The following is a 24,321-nucleotide window of genomic DNA, read 5'->3' as shown; positions in this document are numbered from 1 at the left end:
CTGACCAGTCAAAGGGACTGTGTCTGTGATACAACATGCACAGTCAACATCTATTTTTAGGACTTCTGGGAACCAGGTTGTTGCAAAAGTTTTTTTGATGTGTGTAGAAAATCAACATAAACTCTTGTGGTCCAAGCAATAATTTTTAAATGTGTAAAACATCTTCTGACAGCTGATACAAGATTTATTTTTATCAAAACTCTGATACTATTTAAAAAAAAAGAAGAAGCACCCTGAGTTTTGATGGATATTGGATGTTCATTTAACGTATATCACATCATTGTTCAGAAGATCGTTCAAATCAAACTATGTAAACTGACAACCTATAGCAAGGTTGCCTCATGAAATAACAGAGCGAAAAGTTATAAATGCAATTGAAATATTTTCGTTACATGGGTTAACTTTATTTAGGGTGTCAAATTAGCATCTTCAAAGAACAATTATTGTAGCCACACTAGTGTTAATTTAACCCTTTCACAGCTACGGGCGTACATGTATGCCCGGCAGGTAGAAAGGCCAGATGGCTAAGGCCATAGATGTATGCCCAGTGGGCGGGAAGTCCAGATAGCTATGGGCATTCATGTACGCCCGGCAGGCGGAACATCCAGATGGCTAATGGCTATCAAATACGCCCAAGCTTGGGAGCAGGTAAATGTACACAATAGAACAGCTAATCAATGTTTTCTGCATTTCTGACGACAGTGTCATTATCTGGTCTTCTTTGTAATGTAGGAAAGCACTTTAGTTTTCACCTCCTCTGGGCCCTTTTTGCTTATGAGTCTAACATTTGGCCAGTCCTCTTTTCGCTTTGATGAGACAACAGACTTCACATGTGCAGCCTTTGCCACCTCTGAATGCAATTTATAGCACAAGGAAATTACGAATATTCTTATGAATAGTAAAGACGAAGATTGTAGTTATATTTCAGAACTTTCTTCTGACGAAGAGTTGGACATGTCTGGATGAATTGCTGAATCCTCGACATCATGAACAGAAGATTCTTGCTCTGAAGATGGAAAAGAAGTTGATGTAAGTAAAACTTTGTCAGGAAAAAGAAAGTATGACTGGATGGAGAATCATCCAGTAATGAAATGACACCATTTTGTCAATACATTTAGCAGGTTAAAAGCAGACTTTAAAGAGTAAGCAAGTCATTTAGTTTTTTTTTTTTTTTTTTACTTCATGTCCATGGAATTCATTTCTGTCATCTGTACACATATCAATAATTATTACAAATTTATTACTGAAACAATGACGACAGTATCCAGGAGATTAGCATGCTGGAAGCACATACAGCCAGCAGAATTTTATTGCTTCCTAGCATGTTTTCTGCTTAAGCCTAGAAGTAAAAAGTTAGAAGTGAATGAATATTGCACTAAGGTGACAATCCCACCGCATCTCAAGATATTCTTGTAAAAATTTGTTTCATTGTAGATCACACAAAAAATAAATTCCACGTGGCTGTAGTACCCTTTGGAAACCTAGTGACTGACGAAAGTCTGCTACTTTACAAAGGAAGGCTCAGATTTAAGGAGTACATACCAAATAAACATAGCCATTTTGAGATTAAAATTTGTGTCCTTTGTGACATACAAACCAATGATATTTTGGATTATATTGTCTACACTGGTGCCACCACAGAAATAGAATCTTGAAATGCTGATTGGAGAAAATCAGGCGATATTGTTGTCAGTTTGCTATTGGAATACCTCAACAAAGGTCATATCATTTATTTAGACAGTTGGTATTCGAGACCCGAATTACTCTGGTGGCTCCATGATAAACATACAAATGCCATCGGAACAGTATGCAAAAATAAGAAACATCTACCACCATTGTCAGGCAAGCTAAATAATGGGGAAATACAGTTCAAGTCCTGTGGAACATTAATCACACTAAAATGGATGGACAAGAATGAAGTCATGATGCTTTCTACCATAAATGGATCAGAGTTTGTGGAGACAGAGAAATAAGAACATAGAACATGCCAAAACAAATTGAAATCTACCCGTGTTGTCAGGTATAATAAGTCAATGTGTGCAGCTTATAAGACAGACATGCTGTTATCTTCTGTACAGTGCTATCTGAAAGACAGTGAAATGGTACAACAAAGTATTCTTTCATTTGACTGACTTGTTTGTGCTTAATGCAAAAACTATTTTTGAAATACAAAAGCAACAGAAAGTACCACTAGCGAAATACCATTTGGAAATACTGCATCAGTTGATTGATAATTTTCATAGTCAAATGTGTAAAAGTGTGATCCAATGGAAAACCAAAGAAGAAAGCTGTTTCCAACTGCAGATTAAAGATAGTCACTATCCAGGGTGAGGAAGAAGAAGGTAGACGATTACTACATGGTTTCATACTGTGGAGAATCGACTTTAGGCTTTAATTACAAATGAAGCCATGGGCCTATCACAAAATGAGTTATCCAGATATATTCTTTGTTTAACTCCGAGTCCGGATACATGACACAATTTGGTTTTAAATTTCTGTAATGATTTTTATTTACGGTAGTAGCAAGAATTGTCTGAGATTTGGGTGTTTTTGCTGTGCACTACTCACTTTAAAACTATATATCTTGAAACACATTTGTTCCATGTTAATGAAATTGTAATATGTTGTAGACATGTACATCCATGGTGTAAGTCTCAGGTTACAGGAATTACTACTAAAAAATTTCGATCATTTTTTAAACCAACTGTTTTTCAACCCATAATAAACATATAACTGATAGTGTTGGTTAGTTTCAAAACTCTCTTTCATGGTTATCAGAAACTAAAACCACTGTGACCATACAGGGTATACTGTTTTTAGGAAGATCGTTACTGAACAATGGTTCTGTGCATGCCGGAACGTGCGGGAAGCCTGCAGTGGCCGTAGTCTACAGCAAACCTAGGGCTGAGTCTGTTGCCTGCCCGGCAAAGCGCACGCTGCATTTCCTCCCGTCAGCAGGCCAGGCAGCCAGGACACTTGGCCCCTGTAACTGCGAAAGGGTTAAAATGTATATGTTCAGCATTGATGATCCCTGAAACTATCAATGAAAATCTTAAGAGCATCTCTGTTTCCAATCCACTGTGACTGGTTATATCCTGTCAACTTCTATCTTTTTCACTAAAGTAAGACATTCTACCTAAAGATGTTGATTTAATTACACCAAGAGCACATAAAATGTTTTCCAGAGGCACAAAACAAGTCTTGCCTCTCAGATGAAAGGAATGACACTACTGGTCCAGGTGGGTGGAGAAAAATTAGTTCAACATCTCCTTCTTCATCACATACATTTCTGATGAAGGCATATGCAGCTGCTACAAAAGAATTTTGTTGAGTACAAGTACATGTCCATTGTGGGCATTTTCATTGAATGAAAAAAATCAAGGAAGGCTTTTCAGGTGAAGTTACTAATCTAATCTTTAAAGAATCACAAGAAAGTGGTTTGTAATGATGATAACTCCTGGTAGTAGGTATTGTACGGGTTGCTGAATATCTCTTCTGGAGGTTCCTGTGTAGGAAATCTACACTGACTTTCTCTAAGAAGTTGAAAAAAAATTGTCAACATTAGCTTTGCAGAAATAATTAACACCAGGTGCTGTTGTTATTTGTGCATCATCCACTATCTGAAGATTAGCTCTTTCAATATACACTTTATAGTTCCTCCCAAATGATCACACACAGATTTACCATGGCTAGTAGCAGAAAGGGGATGCTCAGCATCCATAGAAAAATAGCTTTTGTTCTCACACACATTTTTATAGCCTTTTCTATTCTTATAGTGAGCAGTACATCCATTAGTGAAATAATGCACTTTCTTCACTTGTGGGTAATGCTCTGCCAGCCATTTAACCATTTCTTTCCAGACAGCATTTACAAATCCTACATCATGTTCCATATCATCACTTATAAAGCTGTGGTTCACTATTACCAATTTACTTTATTCATTTACCATATAAACACACACAGCATAGATTGTACAGCTGTTTTTTGTCCAGTGGTAACTGAATTTCATTCTGAATTATAAAACTCTACTTTTCTGAAAAGTCCATTAACAGAACTGCTTTCTCCAGGATTAGATTTCCTTTCAATTTTTTCAATGATTTTGACTGACACTTAGATGTAAATTAGTGTGGTTTATGTGCCTGTAAAATTGATAACAATAAGTCTATGTATTCACCAACAGTTGCAAACTGCTTTACCAGTTCTGCCTGATGATCTGTGTTTATCCACTGGCTGAACTCAATTTCATCATCAGCATCTTTGTAAGCCAATTTCTTTTTTAATAATTCTGACAGTTTGTCATCACTCAGGCAATTATTACAGTGATGAAATATGCAGTCATAGTTTTCAGAGTCACATACAAGAAATTTTATAAGCTCTTTCCATGTTTCTTCATTATGTTCCACATCCAAAAGCATAAACACACTCTGAATGAGTGATGGCAGTACCAGCTAAAATACACCACTTCAGTCTCAGCTAACAAAATTTAGAAAGACCAATGTTAATGTTTGGATTCTACCATTTAGAACCAGAGTATGGTTCTCTTAAGTTGCAAAGAATGAATCTTTTCTTACACATACACATTCTTCTGAATGCTAACTTTGTCTTTTGCTCCTGGTAACATTTGAGTATATTCTTCATTCTGGTAGAAATCAGTGACAATCTTTACCACTTCATCAGCATTACTTTCCCCCTTTATGGTTTAGGAACTGATAAAATATCCAGTTTTGTTTTCAGTTTCCTCACTTGTCAAATCACATACTCACTACCACTGAATTCTGACATTTTGTTTTCTTTTGACCAAGAGGGTGGAGCTACAGTTAAAATTTGAACTTTTTCAGGTACTCTTACACTAGCCACTTCCTGCTTCATTAATTATATCATGGCATAAAAATCTTTGGCTTTCTTAACCATTCCGTCACCAAATTTTGCTTCTCTATGGTCAGAATTTTCAATACTGCAATCTAGTGCCCGACACACTTTTCTTTCCAAAACATGCTTCACTTCTTTTAGCTTCTTTTTGCCATATACAGCCTGCTGTGATTTTGAATGGAGTGAAGTTTTAAGGGAGAGCACTTCAGATCATGTAAAGTTTTATTTGCATCCTCAATATATTTAATTTTTAGTTCTGATTTGTAAAATGTCACCTCTGGGTCATCTACATCACTTTCATTTCTATCGCTGATGTCAGTTTTCTGTTCACAAATCTTACAACATGTTGTGCACAGTTTTTGGCCTGGTTTTATGTAGATTCTTTTAGCGCTTAATGTTTTAGAGAAAGACAAGATTTTTTAACTGTTTGTTTGTGTTTTATGAAAGGACCACAACAAGTTCTTCGATAACTTTCAAAAACTTTTAAATAATAGTATCTTTGATGTCCACATATAGTAACACTTTCTTGATCTTGTGGAAGGCTTATATTGGATTGCAGGAATATCAAATCTTGAAACTTCCTGGCAGATTAATACTGTGTGCCCGACCGAGACTCGAACTCAGGACCTTTGCCTTTCGCGGGCAAGTGCTCTACCAACTGAGCTACCGAAGCACGACTCACGCCTGGTACTCACAGCTTTACTTCTGCCAGTACCTCGTCTCCTACCTTCCAAACTTTACAGAAGCTCTCCTGCTCTCCTGGCAGAAGTAAAGCTGTGAGTACCGGGCGTGAGTCGTGCTTCGGTAGCTCAGTTGGTAGAGCACTTGCCCGCGAAAGGCAAAGGTCCCGAGTTCGAGTCTCGGTCGGGCACACAGTTTTAATCTGCCAGGAAGTTTCATATCAGCGCACACTCCGCTGCAGAGTGAAAATCTCATTCTGGAAACATCCCCCAGGCTGTGGCTAAGCCATGTCTCCGCAATATCCTTTCTTTCAGGAGTGCTAGTTGTGCAAGGTTTGCAGGAGAGCTTCTGTAAAGTTTGGAAGGTAGGAGACGAGGTACTGGCAGAAGTAAAGCTGTGAGTACCGGGCGTGAGTCGTGCTTCGGTAGCTCAGTTGGTAGAGCACTTGCCCGCGAAAGGCAAAGGTCCCGAGTTCGAGTCTCAGTCGGGCACACAGTTTTAATCTGCCAGGAAGTTTCATATCAGCGCACACTCCGCTGCAGAATGAAAATCTCATTCTGGAAACATCCCCCAGGCTGTGGCTAAGCCATGTCTCCGCAATATCCTTTCTTTCAGGAGTGCTAGTTGTGCAAGGTTCGCAGGAGAGCTTCTGTAAAGTTTGGAAGGTAGGAGACGAGGTACTGGCAGAAGTAAAGCTGTGAGTACCGGGCGTGAGTCGTGCTTCGGTAGCTCAGTTGGTAGAGCACTTGCCCGCAAAAGGCAAAGGTCCCGAGTTCGAGTCTCGGTCGGGCACACAGTTTTAATCTGCCAGGAAGTTTCATACCAGCGCACACTCCGCTGCAGAGTGAAAATCTCATTCTGGATATCAAATCTTGTTGGTCTTCCCTCAGCTCTTCTATTTTTTGTAGAGTTTTTACTAAGGTACAGGTTGTCAAATGACATGGTGTTTTTAGTAATTTTCCAACAGTGCATAAACTCACATATTCCACTGCAGTTAACTGAGCACTAGGTCACTTAAAACAGACTTCATGTAAGTGGAATGATAGAGTCGCACCACAAACACATATGACAAGTCTCACAGAAAGACAAAGAACAACTGAGTCTAAAAAGACTGCTTTTTGCATGTCAGTTATTCTCAACAATGAATTTCATCAATTGTAGCATCCTTTTCATGCCCATAAAGGTTTCAAACAAGATACTCCTGTCTAAGAACACTTTTTTTGACTGTGAGTAGGTGACTGGTTTAACACATAAATCATATATGTTATAGCCTTTAAAAAATTACTGTATTAGTCAAATAGAAGGAAATAAAATTGCACACTGAAAGTTAACTTGTTTACTTTGAATGAATTATACTTAAATATGCTAATTTGATACCCTTGTGGCTGAGGCAGTGAGACAGTGAGTGGATGGACTTACTTAAAATGACATTTTTCCTTCACAGCAAAAAGTACTTTGATTTCAGAAATGCATGTCAATTAGCAGAAGACTCATTAAGTTTTTTATTTTATTTGCGAGCTTGCAATCTAGGTGATTATTTAAGACCAAAATCAGGTTCCAAGCAGGTTGGATAAATGCGATGTAAGCATTTTTTCACATCCTCACAATTTTTCTGAAATTGAATATTGAAATAGATTAATCCTTTTTTAAAATTTTCTTTGTAACTTCACTGCTTCCATAACTGGACATTTGTTAACTACATGCCCTACTTAACTTCTGAAAAAAAAGATCCAAATCAAAACATTATAAACACCTGAGTTATGGGCATTTATGTAGATAAGTACCATTTTGCATTGACATTCTTGCAGAGCTTGGTTATCAGAATACCACTACATTAAAAAATTCAATGTAAAACAAAGTTGTAGTCTGAGACCAAAAAGATTTTGCAGAAGTTTGTATGTTATAAGTATACGCAAATAAGCAAAGTTTTTTGAAAATATGAAATAGAGTGTTACAAATCTTTGAATTGGTGGGTGTTTTGATGTGGAATGATCTGACACATGAATCTGTATGCAGACTAGATCTGGGGATAGTGCCTGTCTATGAAGGCCTTTGTGAAACTTTCAGCATACTGGGCAAAGGATGTTTTGTCAGTGCAGATGCCCCATCTCTGGGTGGCCAGGCCGTATAGGAGAGATTTTTAAGTGTGGAAGGGATGGTAGCTGTTGAAATGCAGGTACTGTTGGTGGTTTTTAATGTGGACAGAGGTGTGGATGGAGCCATCATAGAGGAGGAGGTCAATGTCCACCCAGAAGGTACTGAGCTGCATTGAGAAGGTTCAAGAGAGGTTGATGGGAGAGATGGTGTACAGGTTGTGAAAGAATGAGGATAGAGTGTCCTAGGCCTGAGTCCATATCATGAAAATATCATCAATGAACCTGAACCAGACTGTGGTTTGGGGTTTCGGGAGGTTAGGAAGGTTTCCTGTAGACAGCCCACAAACATTTTGGCATGGGGATGCCATGCAGCTGCCCATGGCTGTGCCAATGATTTGTTTGTGTACCTTCCCTTCAAAGGGAATAATGCTGACATCCCTAACAGAACTTTCCATTGTTTAAATAATATGTCTATTACATTCAAATGTGTGTATAAGTTATCTTCATCTTGTCCCAAATTTCTGTAATCATTCTACATGTGCACTGTTAGCAGAAATAATTTATATTATCTCAGCAGCCAACATTTTCAAGATAATCTGTGAAAAATAGCATCTGCAATGTTCATTCTTCATTAAAAAAAGCATTTCACATCACATAATCAGTAAAATTGGAAGTAACAAGGAACTGGATTCACAATAATCTATTTTCTTAATTGTCAGTGCAGAAGAAAATTTCTCTTATTGATTTTATACTTTATCCTGCATAAAATAATACTGTGAATTGAAGATACCATTGTTTACATTGGAAAACATCAGGAGATTAAATCTATAGGTGACAAATGCAAACCAGCTTTGGCACCACATGACTCAGAGATTACTGGATAATATTCAAACCATTATGAACTAGTTTGTTGATATCTCAAGCCTCCTGACTTACAAATATAAAAATAGTACTCATCTTTATCAGAGAAACTATTGCGAATGTATTAATACCTATACAATTGATTGTCCACACTGAATAAAGTCATGCGTATCATTTAAGACCAGTGGTATAAACTTACCAGTGTCACTTAAAGGTTTAAGAATAAATATATTTCTTTACTATATCCACATTTTCATCACCATATTAGCTTTTTTCACTGTTGAGTCTACAACTTTCCTCTTAAGGAATTTAGTTCATCTTTAAGAGCTCCAATGAGTCTGTGTAGCAACTCGATAATTTCATTTTTAGAGTTTTCCAGCTTTACACATCTATCATGCTCACACACAACAGTATAATGGGAACACATCCAGAGAGAATTGTGGCCAATTTCACATGAGCTGTGCTTGTGTGAATGTGTGTGTTTTTTCTACTTCTGCAAAATAGTAGGCAAAAAGATAAAGTTCTACATTCTGGCCCTAGGCAGGTCAATTGGGCCCAACAGACTGCCATGTGATCCTCTGCCAATGACATCATCAATTGCAGTGTGGAGGGGCATGTGATCAGTATACCGCTCTCCAGGCTGTTGTTGGGTCTCTTGACCTTGGAACCACTACTAATCAGTCAGTAGCCCTCCAATTGGCCTCACGAGGAAGAGTGCACCCAATTCCAGTCCTCCCACCAAGGCAAAATCTTTGGCAGTACTAGGAATCAAACCCAGATTCCCTGAATTACAGTCAGAAACACTGAACACTCAATTATATGTATATTAGTCAACAGTTATGGCCATTTTATTATAACTTTGTATCTGTATCACTGAATGTATGTTGTTTGGCATAAAAACAATGTCTCAATGGCTCCAGCACTATGAAATTTAAATTTTGTTGACATATTTTGTGCAAGTAACAATAAAAAGCTGGGGATCAAAAACTCTTTGTGGCATTGATCACTAACAAATGACAGAAAATCAACATATGATTGCCAAAAGCAACAATTCTCCAGTTAGTTCTACATAATCTTTTTAAACTATCTTGAATGGTTTTATGAAATCCAACATATTTTCTCAACAGTGGCCCAGATCCAGTGAATACTCCTACATGAGTGTCTTCACACTCACTACTGTGACATAGGAGCAGTACAGCACATCATATACTAAAATTAACCCTAATTTTTTTTGCACAGTCACAGATCTTTTCCATGTACTGAGTGTACAATATTATAATGTAACATCACACCTATCCAGAAGTATCTACCCTATAAAAACAGAGTTAATTATTATTAAATGACTGAGAAACAGCCATTCTTATATTTATGGACATGCCTAAGGAGGCTTTATAGAGACCATACTTATTTCCCAATTTTTTCAGTCTAACAATATCAAGAAATATGTGAAGAGCTGAAACTTACAATATTAATGCCTACTTATAAAAGATGGAAATACGTAGGTAAGTAGTAAGTATCTCTGTGCCCCTGCCCCCCAACTACTCAGATTGTGTTAGAATGCATCTTATAACACATTATTAGCACACACTTTTGGCTATAACTTGTTACCAACTCGTATGTTTTCTGCCTGTAAAGCCTTCTTCCTCTAAATGAGACATGTTTAATCTCACAAAATGAATACCTTATTTCCATTTTCAGTGAATTATGTCTATGATAAGCACTTCAGACAAAAAATTAGTTACTCCCAGTCAAAACTGTGTCATACCGCATCTAGCCTTGATAACGGCCTCAGGATTGCAAGGAACATTGTCAACAATGTCCTTCAGGTATACCATACCCAGCTTAAGCCAGTCACTGATGATTACATTCTTGTACAGCTGTCAAACTGCAGAGATGCTGATCTCAGACATTATCTATGAGATTAGGATTGAGTGATTTAGCGGACCATCTGAGGTGCGATAGGGAGACTGAACATTTATCAGTTCAGGAATGGAAACTTTTTGCCCTGTGAAAGTGGCTGTTGCCACCTTTGAATATGGGACTATCCACATCACAAGCAACACGAAAGTGTTGAAGAACTCTAAGTCACCAAAAATATTGGAATAAACATTCTGGTTTATGATCACAGTAATCTGTATGAATGGACACAACTCATGGTACAAAAAGTACCCACGAAACATAGCAGAACAACCTCTAATCTGAACTATGTTCTCTGTACACTGTGTGTTAGATGCCCCACTGAGCTGTCAGTGTCATCAGGGCCTTGTATAATTTGAAAAAGAGTGAAAATAAGGCTTATTGGACTATTATAAGCATCTCCTATCAGCTGCTCTTCAGATTCTGTGTTATTTGGCAAACTGAAAATATACAGTTTATGTATCAGTGAGAGCAATGGCATTTTGTAGGAAATATGAACCCAAATGCCCACTGAACACAGATCCCTTCACAATGTTCACTCAGAAACTGGCTGAGATGAACATGAGTTCACTGACAACAATTGACATTGGAAAGGCATGTCACTTATCTATTGTCCCTATCAATTGGATTCCTTCTACAACCATGCTCTTTTGCTGTGTTATGTGGCTGTGAATGGTACACTGTTCCTTGTAGACACATTAGAAAGTCAGCACTGGCACACCAACAAATCAGGCAACCTCATTCATAGTGTGAAAATGGGCACATCCAAACACAACAGCTCCCTTTCCACTGTTCTTCCATGAATTCACACCAACCCCTTTTACTGCACTGGTTCCATACAACTGAGTAGCATCAACACTTTACTTCACTGACAGGCTTATGTCAGTGGTGGAGGTTTACATGACTGCCTAGTACCAGTTTTTCACCTAATTCAGCTCTCCAAAGTGTACTCTCTTACGAGTGGTGAATAATATTTTTTGTGGTAATTTTATATTACTATGACATGGAATGTGATGATTCAATGTAAAACATAAATAAAAATACAAAAATACAGATGTTGCCCACTACATAAGAGGTTTTAATTAGATTTGGCCTTTGCTTAACATACACTCCTGGAAATGGAAAAAAGAACACATTGACACCGGTGTGTCAGACACACCATACTTGCTCTGGACACTGCGAGAGGGCTGTACAAGCAATGATCACACGCACGGCACAGCGGACACACCAGGAACCGCGGTGTTGGCCGTCGAATGGCGCTAGCTGCGCAGCATTTGTGCACCGCCGCCGTCAGTGTCAGCCAGTTTGCCGTGGCATACGGAGCTCCATCGCAGTCTTTTAACACTGGTAGCATGCCGCGACAGCGTGGACGTGAACCGTATGTGCAGTTGACGGACTTTAAGCGAGGGCGTATAGTGGGCATGCGGGAGGCCGGGTGGACGTACCGCCGAATTGCTCAACATGTGGGGCGTGAGGTCTCCACAGTACATCGATGTTGTCGCCAGTGGTCGGCGGAAGGTGCACGTGCCCGTCGACCTGGGACCAGACCGCAGCGACGCACGGATGCACGCCAAGACCGTAGGATCCTACGCAGTGCCGTAGGGGACCGCACCGCCACTTCCCAGCAAATTAGGGACACTGTTGCTCCTGGGGTATCGGCGAGGACCATTTGCAACCGTCTCCATGAAGCTGGGCTACGGTCCCGCACACCGTTAGGCCGTCTTCCGCTCACGCCGCAACATCGTGCAGCCCACCTCCAGTGGTGTCGCGACAGGAGTGAATGGAGGGACGAATGGAGACGTGTCGTCTTCAGCGATGAGAGTCGCTTCTGCCTTGGTGTCAATGATGGTCGTATGCGTGTTTGGCGCCGTGCAGGTGAGCGCCACAATCAGGACTGCATATGACCGAGGCACACAGGGCCAACACCCGGCATCATGGTGTGGGGAGCGATCTCCTACACTGGCCGTACACCACTGGTGATCGTCGAGGGGACACTGAATAGTGCACGGTACATCCAAACCGCCATCGAACCCATCGTTCTATCATTCCTAGACCGGCAAGGGAACTTGCTGTTCCAACAGGACAATGCACGTCCGCATGTATCCTGTGCCACCCAACGTGCTCTAGAAGGTGTAAGTCAACTACCCTGTCCAGCACGATCTCCGGATCTGTCCCCCATTGAGCATGTTTGGGACTGGATGAAGCGTCGTCTCATGCGGTCTGCACGTCCAGCATGAACGCTGGTCCAACTGAAGCGCCAGGTGGAAATGGCATAGCAAGCCGTTCCACAGGACTACATCCAGCATCTCTACGATCGTCTTCATGGGAGAATAGCAGCCTGCATTGCCGCGAAAGGTAGATATACACTGTACTAGTGCCGACATTGTGCATGCTCTGTTGCCTGTGTCTATGTGCCTGTGGTTCTGTCAGTGTGATCATGTGATGTATCTGACCCCAGGAATGTGTCAATAAAGTTTCCCCTTCCTGGGACAATGAATTCACGGTGTTCTTGTTTCAATTTCCAGGAGTGTATATTCAAAAATATTCCAGAAAGAGCATAAAAAAAAACAAGTTTCTGAACGTGCTGTTTGAAGCTTTCCCATTGCTGCATCTGCTTGATAGGTTCCCGGAAATTACACCTGCGTTGTTCTAGAAACCCAACATATAAATTAGAGAGATTCTCAGCGACGCAACAGTAGCACCTGAAGATGGCGGGCACTTGTCTCGCTGAAATATTGAGCGGTTTTTACTATATTATCCAGCATAATTCCCGGGAACCTATCAAGCAAGTTACTGATCATTTAGAGCTATGGAGAAACTAAATAAAATATATCTCTACCTTGAAGATGGTGATTCCAAGTAATATACATGCTAAAAATGAAAATAATGTCAGCTGAGACATTGATTCTCTTCTAAACTTTAGAAGAGAGAGAGAGAGAGAGAGAGAGAGAGAGAGAGAGAGAGAGAGAGAGAGAGAAACAGAGAGAGAGAGCAGTTGAGAAAGAAGAGGAGGAGATGATGCGGTATACAGGTGATGGGAAATCAATACACCATTAACATAACAAAATACAGTAACTTACTTCTCAGGATGCACTGCCATTGATGATATGACTCCTACTGATCTATCAAGGAGAAACTCACAAGCATTCCTCATAACATTTACAAGTCCAACTTGGCCAGATTCTGTGCCTTTCATGGAAAAAAAGAAAGGAAAAATGATTATCTGGTTACAGTATGGAGCACAATTAAGGAAATAAAGTAAAAACTGATTTCAATGAAAATTCAAAAATGTCATATAAACAAAATATGTACCTTATTAAGAAACATTAAAGTAATGCTTCAATATCTAAAACATTTAAGCTGTTTTATACTATTTTACCTATTATTCATATTATATAGTTAAGCCAGCAGGGCAGAAATAAATGGCAGAAAGAAATTGAAGAAATAAAGCAACCAGTCAGTGTCTGGTTACTGTATGTCTTCTTTCATTGCATGTTAATGTCATAAGTGAACACATGTAGGTCATCCACTATGTCAGAACACCAAATAAAAGACACTGTATGGACCTGCCAGTGCCGTTCAGCTCCTATAAACATATTTCAGTTATGCCTCTCTCTGATCACAGTGCAAGACAATTACTTCATTGTAACTGCTGTTTTCAACTTTACAAAATGCAACTAAATGATTAAGATTACACAAAATGTGTTATGTATACTGGAAAAATGCTTGATGCGATGACTGACAACTTAGTTCTCATGGTGACCAACACACCTCTTCTCCATTTATCTGGTTATGTTGCCAATCAGAGCTTCCACTGTTGGTCAGATAAAAAGTATAAAGACATTCATGAATGTCCTTTCCATAATTACAAATTGACAAATGTGGGTTAGAATCATGAAGGAGTGTGTAATAAGGTCATACATGTTGAGACAGTCCTGATGTTTTTGGGAGGAATGGTTAACAAGCAGTGATGGTGCTTGTAGTGCATTACATGTCAATACTTGAAAATCTCCTCATACCTGATCTAAGAAGAAAAAGGAAAAGAATAACAACATGGTGTGGCTTCAGAAAGATGAGGTAACTACTTACACAGATAGTACTCTGATGGACATTTTGAGGGCTAGATTCCAAGAGTGCTTAATTTCTCACACTTGTGACTCATATGAGCCAAAAATTACAATGTTCTCAGGATATACATGATTTTTTTTGGGGGGTGGGGGGGATACTGTAAATCAAGGGTATATGTAAATAAACCACATACACTGAGCAACGTGTTTTTGACAGTTTCAAAAGAAGACTTGCACAGTGCAGTGCAATAAATAACACCAGTCTCAAAATTCTAAGAATTTGTATTACAGGCTTTGCTCATATTGCTCGTAAAAGGAATTTGTATTATAGGCTTCATTCATACTGCTCTAAAAATATAATATATAACATAATAAATATATTAAAAAGGTGTGTACTGACCATGGTATTATTAATTTAAAAAATCAGATTTTTTTCTGTACCCTGTATTACACAGCAATGTGGAGAGTGTAACAGGACAGCCTCCTTGAGCATTACTATTCGTCAACAGTAATTGTTGATACCAGTATTATTTTTCAAATTTCGGACATGTCAATTTTATCTCAGTTGCTATTCTGAAAACTTTCATACAATTTTATATACAGTATGTTATCTTTCAAGCTAAAATTCACGAAAAGGAATTAATTTATAAAATATGTTAGTTTTGATGTTATATTTGATAAGTACTAGTTCCGAACGTACATTAAATTTTTTTTTTTTTCAAACATTTTAAATTCACTTAAAATTTCTATTATTAATTATGCGATCCTATACTGCTTACTATGTTTATTTCTAGATTCATCTATGAAATAATAATAGAAATTAATAATGTAACAAAAACAAGCAGGAATTTATTCGTTAAGAAAAGTTGTACACCCTTTAGAATATAGCTATTTCCACAGGGTGTGAGGGTTGAAAGCTTGCTTCTGACATGATCGGAAGTATTTTTGTATAATAGGTGTGAACAATGCAATTTTGGCTTTGTAAATGTGAAAACCTTGCCGTTGATGGGGAGGCTTGATGGCTCAGCAATACAGATAGCCGTACTGTAGGTGCAACCACAACGGAGGGGTATCTGTTGAGAGGCCAGACAAATGTGTGGTTCCTGAAGAGGGGCAGCAGCCTTTTCAGTAGTTGCAGGGGCAACAGTCTGAATGATTGGCTGATCTGGCCTTGTAACACTAACCAAAACGGCCTTGCTGTGCTGGTACTGCGAACAGCTGAAAGCAAGAGGAAACTAAGGCCGTAATTTTTCCCTAGGGCATGCAGCTTTACTGTATGGATAAATGATGATGGCGTCCTCTTGGGTAAAATATTCTGGAGGTAAAATAGTCCCCCATTCGGATCTCTGGGCGGGGACTACTCAGGAGGACGTTGTTATCAGGAGAAAGAAAACTGGCGTTCGATGGATCGGAGCGTGGAATGTCAGATCCCTTAATTGTGCAGGTAGGTTACAAAATTTAAAAAGGGAAATGGATAGGTTAAAGTTGGATATGGTGGGAATTAGTGAAGTTCGGTGGCAGGGGGAACAAGACTTTTGGTCAGGTGAATACAGGGTCATAAATACAAAATTAAATAGGGGTATTGCAGGAGTAGGTTTAATAATGAATAAAACAATAGGAATGCGGGTAAGCTACTACAAACAGCACAGAGAATGCATTGTTGTGGCCAGGATAGACACGAAGCCCACGCCTATGACAGTAGTACAAGTCTATATGCCAATTAGCTCTGCAGATGATGAAGAAATTGAAGAAATGTATGATGAAATAAAAGAAATTATTCAGATAGTGAAGGGAGACGAAAATTTAATAGTCATGGGTGACTGGAATTTGGTAGGAGGAAAAGGGAGAGAAGGAAACATAGTAGGTGAATATGGATTGGGGGTAGGAAATGAAAGAGGAAGCCGCCTGGTAGAATTTTGCGCAGAGCATAACTTAATCATAGCTAACACTTGGTTCAAGAATCATCAAAGAAGGTTGTATACATGGAAGAACCCTGGAGATACTAAAAGGTATCAGATAGATTATATAATGGTAAGACAGAGATTTAGGAACCAGGTTTTAATTTGTAAGACATTTCCAGGGGTAGATGTGGACTCTGACCACAATCTATTGGTTATGAACTGTAGATTAAAACTGAAGAAACTGCAAAAAGGTGGGAATTTAAGGACATGGGACCTGGATAAACTGACTAAACCAGCGGTTGGCAGACTGTAAGGGAACAATTGACAAGAATGGGGGAAAGAAATACAGTAGAAGAAGAATGGGTAGCTTTGAGGGATGAAGTAGTGAAGGCAGCAGAGGATCAAGTAGGTAAAAAGACGAGGGCTAATAGAAATCCTTGGCTGACAAAAGAAATATTGAATTTAATTGATGAAAGGAGAAAATATAAAAATGCAGTAAATGAAGCAGGCAAAAAGGAATACAAGCGTCTCAACAATGAGATCGACAGGAAATGCAAAATGGCTAAGCAGGCATGGCTAGAGGACAAATGTAAGGATATAGAGGCTTATCTCACTAGAGGTAAGATAGATATTGCCTACAGGAAAATTAAAGAGACCTTTGGAGAAAAGAAAACGACTTGTATGAATATCAAGAGCTCAGATGGAAACCCAGTTCTAAGCAAAGAAGGGAAAGCAGAAAGGTGGAAAGAGTATATAGAAAGTCTATACAAGGGAGATGTACTTGCGGACAATATTATGGAAATGGAAGAGGATGTAGATGAAGATGAAATGGGAGATATGATACTGCGTGAAGAGTTTGACAGACCACTGAAAGACCTGAGTCAGATCAAGGCCCCAGGAGTAGACAACATTCCATTAGAACTTCTGACAGCCTTGGGAGAGCCAGTCCTGACAAAACTCTACCAACTGTTGGAGGCTGACCTTGGGGAAGATCAGTTTGGATTCCGTAGAAATATGGGGACACGTGAGGCAATACTCACCCTACGACTTATTTTAGAAGCTAGATTAAGAAAAGGCAAACCTACGTTTCTAGCATTTGTAGACTTAGAGAAAGCTTTTGACAATGTTGACTGGAATACTCTCTTTCAAATTCTAAAGGTGGCAGGGGTAAAATACAGGGAGCGAAAGGCTATTTACAGTTTGTACGGAAACCAGATGGCAGTTATAAGAGTCGAGGGACATGAAAGGGAAGCAGTGGTTGGGAAGGGAGTAAGACAGGGTTGTAGCCTCTCCCCGATGTTGTTCAATCTGTATACTGAGCAAGCAGTAAAGGAAACAAAAGAAAAATTCGGAGTAGGTATTAAAATTCATGGAGAAGAAATAAAAACTTTGAGGTTCGCCGATGACATTGTAATTCTGTCAGAGACAGCAAAGGACTTGGAAGAGCAGTTGAATGGAATGGACAGTGTCTTGAAAGGAGGATATAAGATGAACATCAACAAAAGCAAAACAAGGATAATGGAATGTAGTCTAATTAAGTCGGGTGATGCTGAGGGAATTAGATTAGGAAATGAGGCACTTAAAGTAGTAAAGGAGTTTCGCTATTTGGGGAGCAAAATAAGTGATGATGGTCGAAGTAGAGAGGATATAAAATGTAGGCTGGCAATGGCAAGGAAAGCATTTCTGAAGAAGAGAAATTTGTTAACATCGAGTATAGATTTAAGTGTCAGGAAGTCGTTTCTGAAAGTATATGTATGGAGTGTAGCAATGTATGGAAGTGAAACATGGACGATACCTAGTTTGGGCAAGAAGAGAATAGAAGCTTTCAAAATGTGGTGCTACAGAAGAATGCTGAAGATTAGATGGGTAGATCACATAACTAATGAGGAGGTACTGAACAGGATTGGGGAGAAGAGGAGTTTGTGGCACAACTTCACTAGAAGATGGGATCGGTTGGTACGACATGTTCTGAGGCATCAAGGGATCATAAATTTAGTATTGGAGGGCAGCATGGAGGGTAAAAATCATAGAGGAAGACCAAGAGATGATTACACTAAGCAGATGCAGAAGGATGTAGGTTGCAGTAGGTACTGGGAGATGAAGAAGCTTGCACAGGATAGAGTAGCATGGAGAGCTGCATCAAACCAGTCTCAGGACTGAAGACCACAACAACAACAACAAATGTGAAAAATCAAAATACTATATGACATATTAAAAAGTGAGAAAATCAGTGTAAAATATATTTACGTAAAAAATTCTGCAACAACAGTCTTCAAATTCTGCTTATCCATTATGGATATTTTAGAACTGTGACTGTTTATTGAATGTAAATAAGTTATATAAAACTGCAACCAGTCACTGGTTGCAATTTTATATAACTTATTTACAATCTTCCAATTTATTTAGTTCAAACCAACCATGAAGTCCTGATGTTAGATTTGCAGCTTCAAGAATCAGAACCCTAGACAAGAAGAACTGGAGACATCTCAGCATGACAAGCTAAGTAAACTTGAATGTTTATTGTAATCTTCGCTCCTCTCAAATCTTCATCAAAGACTTTACTTGTTAATTACTTGGACTGGGCATTGTTTAATGTGGACAACAGATGGAAGAAGGAATGTAGGGGGAGTTTACAAGCAGAGGCTTATCCAGGATTAACTGACTAATAATGAAGTTTTGTCTGTTGTAGAAATTGTTTTATTTCATTGACTTTTGGAATTTATGTATGAATAAATGTCTGATCATTTGGAGTAAAACTGAAGATCAAAGGATCTGTATACCAACAGTGATGACGCACTACAAATAATGATGGACTGGATCTAAAAATGAGGAGGAAATTACAACTACAACCAGGGACATCAAAAATGAAAGATAAGTACAAATTATTTTTGAAGTTCATTTGTTTGCTTGTTAAGAAAATGATTAGGGACAGAAGCAAAAGTTGCACTTGCAATTAGACATTAATAACAGTGTTAATGATGTGGCACATGTATCTGAAATTGAACAGAATTAACATCAGACTTCTCATTTATGTTTTGATCAAAAGTTCTGGGATACTATGATAATTATGGTGATGCAAGTGCTAATCACAAACCAGAATGTAAGAGTAGTGAGAATTTTGTAGTAGTATGTACTAAAGATTTCTTCTCTTGGGTGGAAAACAGTGTTGTTAATGTATGTGAATCAGGTGATGACTGTATTGGATCTGAACTAGGTGATATTTTTGATGTAGATGTGAATGAGAGTTGTGAAGTAACTGAGGTTGTTATGTCTGAGACTGGTGGCTTATAGCAAATGAATGTAGGTCAGATAAGTGACTCTGATGGAGATGAGACTTGTGTTGTTAATAATGTTATTGATGAAGTAATTTTAGACGAATATGATTTTGAGTATCCGGTTATTTGTAAATGATATTGACAATACAAGTAAGGTAAGATATATATGTGATGTTGTAAGTGAGGGTCATGGAATACCAGCCTAGTCAGAACAGTTTTTCATTAATGTCATGCTAAGTAATGATGCAAACAGTGAAGATGAAGTATCTGTGAGCCTGCAGAGCAAAGGTGAACACATCCTTTGAAGCTTGTTTGGGACGAGATTGATGATAACTTAGGTAAAGGTGTGTTCTGGAATAAGTTATCTGTGGTTAGTCAGAATTTGAATACCAATTTGTGGAATGAAGTGAAAGAGGCTCTAAGCAGGAAGTGTAATTTTGACACTAATGTGTTTTTTGTTCCTACTGTAACAGTGCTTTCAGTTGTGCCACGGAATCTGTTCAGTGTGTTCAATCTGTACCTGACAACATGAGTAACCAGAGGAATATTAAGATACCTGTAAAGTTCATAAAACCTTGAGAAGACAGTGTGGATGTAGCATTTGATGAAATTGAAAGTGATCTTTTGTATGAAGTGTCTGACAACAGAGAGGATGATTCATATACAGTATGTTATATTTCAAGCTAAAATTTATGAAAAGGAATTACTTTACAAAATATTTTAGTTTCAATGTTGTAATCCTTAAGTACTAGTTTTAAATATAATTTAAAATTATTTTCTTTTAGAAACATTTGAAATTATTAATTATTTGTACATTTAAAATTTCTATTATTAATTACACATTCCTGTACTGTTTACTATGTTTATTTCTGGATTCATTTATGAAATAATAATTGAAATTAGTAATGTAATGAAAACTAGTAGGAATTTGTCAAGAAAAATTGTTAATCTTTTGGAATATTGTTATTTTCACAGAGTAAGAGGGCCATAAGCTTGCCTCTGATGTGGTGGACATATTTCTGTATAATAGGTGTCAGCAATGTAATTTCAGCTTTGTTAATGTGAAAAATCAAAATACTGTATGATATACTAAAATGTGAGAAAATCAGTGGAAAATTTATTTATGTAAAAAATTCTGCAACATGTATTTAATTCTAACCAACCATGAGGACCTGATGTTAGATTTTCAGCTTCAAGAATCTGACTCCTAGACAAGAAGAACTGGAGCCATCTCAACATGATAAGCTAAGTAAATGTGAAAGTTTATTGTAATCTTTGCTCCTCTCAAATCTTCATAAAAGACTTTGCTTAGTAATTACTTGGACTGTGCATTGTTTAATGCAGACAACAGATGGAAGAAGGAAGAAGTGGGGAGATTACAAGAGGATGGTGTAAATGAAGCACACGAATGGTGAAAACACACAATGTACAGAATCTTAGTCCAGGTGAAAATGGATAAGATCATATCAAAATTAGTTTTATTTATACCCCACACATATGTTGCCTCCTTTTAAGCCACCAGCAACCCTTTGTGAGCTGTCCTTCACTCTTCTCTTCTCCCTCTACCCACCTCACCTGACACAATGTCTCACCCAAGTCTCCCTGCTAAAATGTAGTCATTGTGGGTCCAGTCAGTACAATATAGTGGCACAAGTGTGTGTATGTGTGTGTGTGTGTGTGTGGACACTCCAGCTTGTTAAGGGATTCATCTGGAAGCCATCAAATCTTTTATTCTTTTTTGTGTGCCTGTGAACGACTCAGCATTTCTACCACCTAGTGAGCTATCTCCTTTACTCCAAATTATTTACATCCTGCCAGAGCTCTCCCTAACATACTACACTACCATAAGAGAGGCTATAGGAAATGGAAGTGTTGAAGTTGCTTTAGTAGAAGAAAACTCTAACCCACCGATACAGAAATTGAAGCTTCGCCTGAGACTGTTTGAGGAAGACTCAATATCAAATATGGGCATAAATTTATAATTTTTTCCTTCATTTGACCAACATACAAACCACCAGTTTCAACATTAGACCTAAATCATCTAACAATCAACTGTAATTTGTAATAATAAAAAGTTATGTAGTCACTTCATATAGGACGAAATGTTAGGAAACAATAGCAGACCCTTACCCTCAAAACTACATAAAATGGAATACCACTCATAGTGTCAAAATAACATATGTATTGGACACAAATGGCCCTAACATTTTTCAAGATGCCAAATTGAAACTGGTCTCAGTGGCTATGAGACTACTGTAATAACAATCATTACCAAGCTACAAAGAATAATTAAAATAAGTAGAAAGATTCACATGTTCAGTTAAATTGATAAAAATATAATTGTGTTTTACCTCTAGGAATAACTCAAATCATTTATCTCTGGAGAGAGCATTCAGAAGAACAGTGGCTAAAGTTTATAAAAATAGCTGAACAAGCACAGGATATAAAAGTTCCATGACACACAGTGTCTGCAACGAAACTTCTTAGGAAACAGTGACCTTTACGGAACAAGGGTAGACAGAAAGATACTACAACAAATGTATTTGGCTGTCAAAAGGGTAATGCATGAAATGTTTCACTAATCACTATATCAGAATGTTATGAAAAAACCTCTCACAAAATCTAAACACATAGCAATCAGATGTAAACATTGTCTCTGGCTATGAAGCTAGCATCCAGACACTCACAAATGATACAGGATTGTTCAGTAATTGTGTAATCATGCAATAACTGGGATTTCTGCCTATTTACATGCATTATATTTCATTTGTTTATATTATGCTGTATATAGCAAATTCCTGTTTCCAGAAATGATCATCTATAGGTCTTCCTGCACTTGGCTACTATTTTCCAGAGTTGCAACTTCTCTATATACAACAACACCATCCAGTAACAGCCACATGGAGCTTCTGATGCTATCTGCTAAGCCATTTATATAGAGTAATTTTTTCCACTGTCTACAAACTCGGGGGATTAATTGAGAGAGGATACGGAACAAAAAAGCCTAATGGACTTTTGTCCATAAAAGTGTGGTTTCCATGCTAGAAACCATTTATTCAATCATACACTGATACAAAGACTGCAGTGTAATACATGCTGTGTCATTTATATAGACTATGTGTTGCAGGTGGTTTCCATGTGCCTCAACACATGCAAATGAGCACTGTAGCATGTACTGTCTCACACATTCACATCGAGTGAGCTGCATCTGATCAGTGTCAAAGGTAGCATGACTATGCTAGTCCAGTGTCTCCTCATATGGAATGGGCTCTGCATACAGGATACTTTTGAGACACCCCCATAATGAGAAATATCACTAATTAAGGTCCTGTGAATGAGCAGGCCATGCAACTGATCCATGGACCATGGAAGACATGATTGAGATGCATCTGGATGTCAACAGTGAAGTGGACTGGAGTACCATCATATAGCATCCACATAACCCTTCAAACCATCAATGGCACTTCTTCCAGCAGGGGAGGCAAAGTCACCCACAAGAAACGCGAATATCTCTGGCCGGTTAGGTGACATGGAAGGAAGACTGTCCCAAAATATGGTCACCAATTATCCCAGCCCACACATTCCGGCTGCACCGATGCTGATGACTTGCTTTCACCGAACCATGGAGGTTCTGCATACTATTCCACAAATTACTGTTACAAAAGTTGAAGATACCAATCCTCATAAAGATGGTCTTGTCTGTGGATAGGATGGGTGAGGCAAATCCCTCAACCGTGATTGCCTGGTGAAGAGACCAGTGACAAACCTGCTCACGATGTGGAAATTCTGACACTAGTAAGCCCTGCACATGCTGTAAGCGATAAGGGTAGTAACAACTGTCATGGAGAATATTCCACACAGTCGTCTGGGTTACCCTATACTGGTGGGCCAACTGCCTGGTATGGACATGGTGGTTACCCTCCACAGTGTTAATCACACTTTTCTCCAAGTCCAGTGTGTGAACATTTCGGGTACATTCTTCATGATTTCTTGCTTTCTGAAATGACTCTGTCTCAGACAAATGACGAAACACTATTGCACACATTGAATGCTGTGGTTGTTGTCAGTGGGGATAGGTTTTCTGATACAATCTTGCTACCTGCTGCCCATTGCCATTTGCCTTTCCATAAGTAAATACCATATCAGCAAGCTGTTGAGTCGAATACAGAACCATTGTGTACATTATCACATCCACTACAAGGTGAGTCAGCAACAGAAGTGAATTGGACATGACATTACCAATTACTATGGCAGGAGAGGGCACTAGGACGTGATGCATGAGGAACACTACCACACTGTAGGAGGAAACCATGCATACTGTGGCTGCATGGTACAGCACGTATCAAATCATGGCCTCTATTATGAAGTACTATTGAATAAATTGTTACTACATGGAAACCATGCATTTTTGGAAATAAGTTCATTAGACTTTTTTTGTTTCATATCCTCCAATCAATCAATCCCTTGAGTTTGTACATGGTGGAAAAAATCAGGAAAAATCACTCTGTGCAACTAACTACCTAACTATACTGTTAACAGTAATGGTCTTATAAAACTCCCCTGCTGTATGGCCAGAGTTATTTTTACAGTTGAAGTTCCTTCATGTGAAGAATGAAATACAAGGATCTACATCAGAAGACAAATAAAAATTACA

At 38.5% G+C, this 24,321-nt stretch overlaps 1 non-coding gene across 1 annotated transcript; it reads left to right on the top strand.

Annotated features, from left to right (window-relative positions):
• The first annotated feature begins 6,268 nt into the window (after window positions 1–6,268).
• Trnal-caa (transfer RNA leucine (anticodon CAA)) lies at window positions 6,269–6,343 on the top strand. Its single transcript has one exon. It is a non-coding gene; the product is annotated as a tRNA-Leu (tRNA).
• Window positions 6,344–24,321: the final 17,978 nt, after the last annotated feature.

The sequence above is a fragment of the Schistocerca serialis genome, chromosome 1, assembly GCF_023864345.2.
Source record: "Schistocerca serialis cubense isolate TAMUIC-IGC-003099 chromosome 1, iqSchSeri2.2, whole genome shotgun sequence".
Classification (NCBI taxonomy): Eukaryota; Metazoa; Arthropoda; class Insecta; order Orthoptera; family Acrididae; genus Schistocerca; species Schistocerca serialis.
Note: the sequence above shows the minus strand (reverse complement) of the source record. Positions and strands in the feature narration are given on the sequence as shown.